This window comes from Hypomesus nipponensis, chromosome 25 (assembly GCF_054491055.1).
Source record: "Hypomesus nipponensis isolate SF chromosome 25, ASM5449105v1, whole genome shotgun sequence".
Classification (NCBI taxonomy): Eukaryota; Metazoa; Chordata; class Actinopteri; order Osmeriformes; family Osmeridae; genus Hypomesus; species Hypomesus nipponensis.
Window position 1 is genome coordinate 14,185,001 of NC_140385.1, and position 5,000 is coordinate 14,190,000.

At 47.1% G+C, this 5,000-nt stretch overlaps 16 non-coding genes and 1 pseudogene across 16 annotated transcripts in view; all 17 read right to left on the minus strand.

Moving 5' to 3' along the window:
* The window catches only part of LOC146224492 (5S ribosomal RNA), a 119-nt gene extending 60 nt beyond the window's left edge, over positions 1 to 59 (minus strand). The window contains exon 1 of the ribosomal RNA XR_014747482.1: positions 1 to 59. This exon is cut by the window's left edge and continues 60 nt beyond it. This is a non-coding gene — a ribosomal RNA (5S ribosomal RNA).
* A 178-nt stretch (positions 60 to 237) lies between these two features.
* LOC146224493 (5S ribosomal RNA) lies at positions 238 to 356 on the minus strand. The gene has a single exon (XR_014747483.1). It is a non-coding gene; the product is annotated as a 5S ribosomal RNA (ribosomal RNA).
* Positions 357 to 544: 188 nt separating this feature from the next.
* On the minus strand, positions 545 to 663 carry LOC146224494 (5S ribosomal RNA). The gene has a single exon (XR_014747484.1). It is a non-coding gene; the product is annotated as a 5S ribosomal RNA (ribosomal RNA).
* Positions 664 to 835: 172 nt separating this feature from the next.
* Positions 836 to 954, minus strand: LOC146224495 (5S ribosomal RNA). Its single transcript, XR_014747743.1, has one exon. It is a non-coding gene; the product is annotated as a 5S ribosomal RNA (ribosomal RNA).
* Positions 955 to 1,142: 188 nt separating this feature from the next.
* Positions 1,143 to 1,261, minus strand: LOC146224496 (5S ribosomal RNA). Its single transcript, XR_014747485.1, has one exon. It is a non-coding gene; the product is annotated as a 5S ribosomal RNA (ribosomal RNA).
* Positions 1,262 to 1,439: 178 nt separating this feature from the next.
* LOC146224497 (5S ribosomal RNA) lies at positions 1,440 to 1,558 on the minus strand. Its single transcript, XR_014747486.1, has one exon. It is a non-coding gene; the product is annotated as a 5S ribosomal RNA (ribosomal RNA).
* A 172-nt stretch (positions 1,559 to 1,730) lies between these two features.
* On the minus strand, positions 1,731 to 1,849 carry LOC146224498 (5S ribosomal RNA). Its single transcript, XR_014747487.1, has one exon. It is a non-coding gene; the product is annotated as a 5S ribosomal RNA (ribosomal RNA).
* A 172-nt stretch (positions 1,850 to 2,021) lies between these two features.
* Positions 2,022 to 2,140, minus strand: LOC146224499 (5S ribosomal RNA). Its single transcript, XR_014747488.1, has one exon. It is a non-coding gene; the product is annotated as a 5S ribosomal RNA (ribosomal RNA).
* A 178-nt stretch (positions 2,141 to 2,318) lies between these two features.
* Positions 2,319 to 2,437, minus strand: LOC146224500 (5S ribosomal RNA). The gene has a single exon (XR_014747489.1). It is a non-coding gene; the product is annotated as a 5S ribosomal RNA (ribosomal RNA).
* A 172-nt stretch (positions 2,438 to 2,609) lies between these two features.
* On the minus strand, positions 2,610 to 2,728 carry LOC146224501 (5S ribosomal RNA). The gene has a single exon (XR_014747855.1). It is a non-coding gene; the product is annotated as a 5S ribosomal RNA (ribosomal RNA).
* A 292-nt stretch (positions 2,729 to 3,020) lies between these two features.
* On the minus strand, positions 3,021 to 3,139 carry LOC146224502 (5S ribosomal RNA). The gene has a single exon (XR_014747490.1). It is a non-coding gene; the product is annotated as a 5S ribosomal RNA (ribosomal RNA).
* A 182-nt stretch (positions 3,140 to 3,321) lies between these two features.
* LOC146224503 (5S ribosomal RNA) lies at positions 3,322 to 3,440 on the minus strand. Its single transcript, XR_014749588.1, has one exon. It is a non-coding gene; the product is annotated as a 5S ribosomal RNA (ribosomal RNA).
* Positions 3,441 to 3,610: 170 nt separating this feature from the next.
* On the minus strand, positions 3,611 to 3,729 carry LOC146224504 (5S ribosomal RNA). The gene has a single exon (XR_014747491.1). It is a non-coding gene; the product is annotated as a 5S ribosomal RNA (ribosomal RNA).
* A 208-nt stretch (positions 3,730 to 3,937) lies between these two features.
* On the minus strand, positions 3,938 to 4,056 carry LOC146224505 (5S ribosomal RNA; annotated as a pseudogene).
* Positions 4,057 to 4,226: 170 nt separating this feature from the next.
* LOC146224506 (5S ribosomal RNA) lies at positions 4,227 to 4,345 on the minus strand. The gene has a single exon (XR_014747493.1). It is a non-coding gene; the product is annotated as a 5S ribosomal RNA (ribosomal RNA).
* A 186-nt stretch (positions 4,346 to 4,531) lies between these two features.
* On the minus strand, positions 4,532 to 4,650 carry LOC146224507 (5S ribosomal RNA). The gene has a single exon (XR_014747494.1). It is a non-coding gene; the product is annotated as a 5S ribosomal RNA (ribosomal RNA).
* Positions 4,651 to 4,836: 186 nt separating this feature from the next.
* LOC146224508 (5S ribosomal RNA) lies at positions 4,837 to 4,955 on the minus strand. Its single transcript, XR_014747495.1, has one exon. It is a non-coding gene; the product is annotated as a 5S ribosomal RNA (ribosomal RNA).
* Between the last annotated feature and the right edge of the window lie 45 nt (positions 4,956 to 5,000).

Here is a 5,000-nt window from a genome sequence, read left to right on the forward strand (position 1 = left end):
CTGCTTAGCTTCCGAGATCAGACGAGATCGGGCGTTGCCAGGCTGGTATGGCCGTACGAAATAAGTTGACAACCATAGGCTACTTATCCATATACAGATTTAGCAATTGACAATGCAAGGTAGTCTCTCTCTCTCTCTCTCTCTCTCGTGTCAAAATGAAAACAGCTTCCAGCCCCTTTCATGAAGGACTACTTGTGCATATTGCAAGATGTCAGTTTCTAAGTGAATGAGCAAAAGAGCATACAGCACCTGGTATTCCCAGGCGGTCTCCCATCCAAGTACTAACCAGGCCCGACCCTGCTTAGCTTCCGAGATCAGACGAGATCGGGCGTTGCCAGGCTGGTATGGCCGTACGAAATAAGTTGACAACCATAGGCTACTTATCCATATACAGATTTAGCAATTGACAATGCAAGGTAGTCTCTCTCTCTCTCTCTCTCTCTCTCTCTCTCTCGTGTCAAAATGAAAACAGCTTCCAGCCCCTTTCATGAAGGACTACTTGTGCATATTGCAAGATGTCAGTTTCTAAGTGAATGAGCAAAAGAGCATACAGCACCTGGTATTCCCAGGCGGTCTCCCATCCAAGTACTAACCAGGCCCGACCCTGCTTAGCTTCCGAGATCAGACGAGATCGGGCGTTGCCAGGCTGGTATGGCCGTACGAAATAAGTTGACAACCATAGGCTACTTATCCATATACAGATTTAGCAATTGACAATGCAAGGTGGTCTCTCTCTCTCTCTCTCGTGTCAAAATGTAAACAGCTTCCAGCCCCTTTCATGAAGGACTACTTGTGCATATTGCAAGATTTCAGTTTCTAAGTGAATGAGCAAAAGAGCATACAGCACCTGGTATTCCCAGGCGGTCTCCCATCCAAGTACTAACCAGGCCCTAGCCTGCTTAGCTTCCGAGATCAGACGAGATCGGGCGTTGCCAGGCTGGTATGGCCGTACGAAATAAGTTGACAACCATAGGCTACTTATCCATATACAGATTTAGCAATTGACAATGCAAGGTAGTCTCTCTCTCTCTCTCTCTCTCTCTCTCTCTCTCGTGTCAAAATGAAAACAGCTTCCAGCCCCTTTCATGAAGGACTACTTGTGCATATTGCAAGATGTCAGTTTCTAAGTGAATGAGCAAAAGAGCATACAGCACCTGGTATTCCCAGGCGGTCTCCCATCCAAGTACTAACCAGGCCCGACCCTGCTTAGCTTCCGAGATCAGACGAGATCGGGCGTTGCCAGGCTGGTATGGCCGTACGAAATAAGTTGACAACCATAGGCTTCTTATCCATATACAGATTTAGCAATTGACAATGCAAGGTAGTCTCTCTCTCTCTCTCTCTCTCTCGTGTCAAAATGAAAACAGCTTCCAGCCCCTTTCATGAAGGACTACTTGTGCATATTGCAAGATTTCAGTTTCTAAGTGAATGAGCAAAAGAGCATACAGCACCTGGTATTCCCAGGCGGTCTCCCATCCAAGTACTAACCAGGCCCGACCCTGCTTAGCTTCCGAGATCAGACGAGATCGGGCGTTGCCAGGCTGGTATGGCCGTACGAAATAAGTTGACAACCATAGGCTACTTATCCATATACAGATTTAGCAATTGACAATGCAAGGTGGTCTCTCTCTCTCTCTCTCGTGTCAAAATGAAAACAGCTTCCAGCCCCTTTCATGAAGGACTACTTGTGCATATTGCAAGATTTCAGTTTCTAAGTGAATGAGCAAAAGAGCATACAGCACCTGGTATTCCCAGGCGGTCTCCCATCCAAGTACTAACCAGGCCCGACCCTGCTTAGCTTCCGAGATCAGACGAGATCGGGCGTTGCCAGGCTGGTATGGCCGTACGAAATAAGTTGACAACCATAGGCTACTTATCCATATACAGATTTAGCAATTGACAATGCAAGGTGGTCTCTCTCTCTCTCTCTCGTGTCAAAATGAAAACAGCTTCCAGCCCCTTTCATGAAGGACTACTTGTGCATATTGCAAGATGTCAGTTTCTAAGTGAATGAGCAAAAGAGCATACAGCACCTGGTATTCCCAGGCGGTCTCCCATCCAAGTACTAACCAGGCCCGACCCTGCTTAGCTTCCGAGATCAGACGAGATCGGGCGTTGCCAGGCTGGTATGGCCGTACGAAATAAGTTGACAACCATAGGCTACTTATCCATATACAGATTTAGCAATTGACAATGCAAGGTAGTCTCTCTCTCTCTCTCTCTCTCTCGTGTCAAAATGAAAACAGCTTCCAGCCCCTTTCATGAAGGACTACTTGTGCATATTGCAAGATGTCAGTTTCTAAGTGAATGAGCAAAAGAGCATACAGCACCTGGTATTCCCAGGCGGTCTCCCATCCAAGTACTAACCAGGCCCGACCCTGCTTAGCTTCCGAGATCAGACGAGATCGGGCGTTGCCAGGCTGGTATGGCCGTACGAAATAAGTTGACAACCATAGGCTACTTATCCATATACAGATTTAGCAATTGACAATGCAAGGTGGTCTCTCTCTCTCTCTCTCGTGTCAAAATGAAAACAGCTTCCAGCCCCTTTCATGAAGGACTACTTGTGCATATTGCAAGATTTCAGTTTCTAAGTGAATGAGCAAAAGAGCATACAGCACCTGGTATTCCCAGGCGGTCTCCCATCCAAGTACTAACCAGGCCCTAGCCTGCTTAGCTTCCGAGATCAGACGAGATCGGGCGTTGCCAGGCTGGTATGGCCGTACGAAATAAGTTGACAACCATAGGCTACTTATCCATATACAGATTTAGCAATTGACAATGCAAGGTAGTCTCTCTCTCTCTCTCTCTCTCTCTCTCTCTCTCTCTCTCTCTCTCTCTCTCTCTCTCTCTCTCTCTCTCTCTCTCTCTCTCTCTCTCTCTCTCTCTCTCTCTCTCTCTCTCTCTCTCTCTCTCTCTCTCTCTCTCTCGTGTCAAAATGAAAACAGCTTCCAGCCCCTTTCATGAAGGACTACTTGTGCATATTGCAAGATGTCAGTTTCTAAGTGAATGAGCAAAAGAGCATACAGCACCTGGTATTCCCAGGCGGTCTCCCATCCAAGTACTAACCAGGCCCGACCCTGCTTAGCTTCCGAGATCAGACGAGATCGGGCGTTGCCAGGCTGGTATGGCCGTACGAAATAAGTTGACAACCATAGGCTACTTATCCATATACAGATTTAGCAATTGACAATGCAAGGTAATCTCTCTCTCTCTCTCTCTCTCTCTCTCGTGTCAAAATGAAAACAGCTTCCAGCCCCTTTCATGAAGGACTACTTGTGCATATTGCAAGATGTCAGTTTCTAAGTGAATGAGCAAAAGAGCATACAGCACCTGGTATTCCCAGGCGGTCTCCCATCCAAGTACTAACCAGGCCCGACCCTGCTTAGCTTCCGAGATCAGACGAGATCAGGCGTTGCCAGGCTGGTATGGCCGTACGAAATAAGTTGACAACCATAGGCTACTTATCCATATACAGATTTAGCAATTGACAATGCAAGGTAGTCTCTCTCTCTCTCTCGTGTCAAAATGAAAACAGCTTCCAGCCCCTTTCATGAAGGACTACTTGTGCATATTGCAAGATTTCAGTTTCTAAGTGAATGAGCAAAAGAGCATACAGCACCTGGTATTCCCAGGCGGTCTCCCATCCAAGTACTAACCAGGCCCGACCCTGCTTAGCTTCCGAGATCAGACGAGATCGGGCGTTGCCAGGCTGGTATGGCCGTACGAAATAAGTTGACAACCATAGGCTACTTATCCATATACAGATTTAGCAATTGACAATGCAAGGTAGTCTCTCTCTCTCTCTCTCTCTCTCTCTCTCTCTCTCTCTCTCTCTCTCTCTCTCGTGTCAAAATGAAAACAGCTTCCAGCCCCTTTCATGAAGGACTACTTGTGCATATTGCAAGATTTCAGTTTCTAAGTGAATGAGCAAAAGAGCAGACAGCACCTGGTATTCCCAGGCGGTCTCCCATCCAAGTACTAACCAGGCCCGACCCTGCTTAGCTTCCGAGATCAGACGAGATCGGGCGTTGCCAGGCTGGTATGGCCGTACCAAATAAGTTGACAACCAAAGGCTACTTATCCATATACAGATTTAGCAATTGACAATGCAAGGTAGTCTCTCTCTCTCTCTCGTGTCAAAATGAAAACAGCTTCCAGCCCCTTTCATGAAGGACTACTTGTGCATATTGCAAGATGTCAGTTTCTAAGTGAATGAGCAAAAGAGCATACAGCACCTGGTATTCCCAGGCGGTCTCCCATCCAAGTACTAACCAGGCCCGACCCTGCTTAGCTTCCGAGATCAGACGAGATCGGGCGTTGCCAGGCTGGTATGGCCGTACGAAATAAGTTGACAACCATAGGCTACTTATCCATATACAGATTTAGCAATTGACAATGCAAGGTAGTCTCTCTCTCTCTCTCTCTCTCTCTCTCTCTCGTGTCAAAATGAAAACAGCTTCCAGCCCCTTTCATGAAGGACTACTTGTGCATATTGCAAGATGTCAGTTTCTAAGTGAATGAGCAAAAGAGCATACAGCACCTGGTATTCCCAGGCGGTCTCCCATCCAAGTACTAACCAGGCCCGACCCTGCTTAGCTTCCGAGATCAGACGAGATCGGGCGTTGCCAGGCTGGTATGGCCGTACGAAATAAGTTGACAACCATAGGCTACTTATCCATATACAGATTTAGCAATTGACAATGCAAGGTAGTCTCTCTCTCTCTCTCTCTCTCTCTCTCTCTCGTGTCAAAATGAAAACAGCTTCCAGCCCCTTTCATGAAGGACTACTTGTGCATATTGCAAGATGTCAGTTTCTAAGTGAATGAGCAAAAGAGCATACAGCACCTGGTATTCCCAGGCGGTCTCCCATCCAAGTACTAACCAGGCCCGACCCTGCTTAGCTTCCGAGATCAGACGAGATCGGGCGTTGCCAGGCTGGTATGGCCGTACGAAATAAGTTGACAACCATAGGCTACTTATCCATATACAGATTTAGC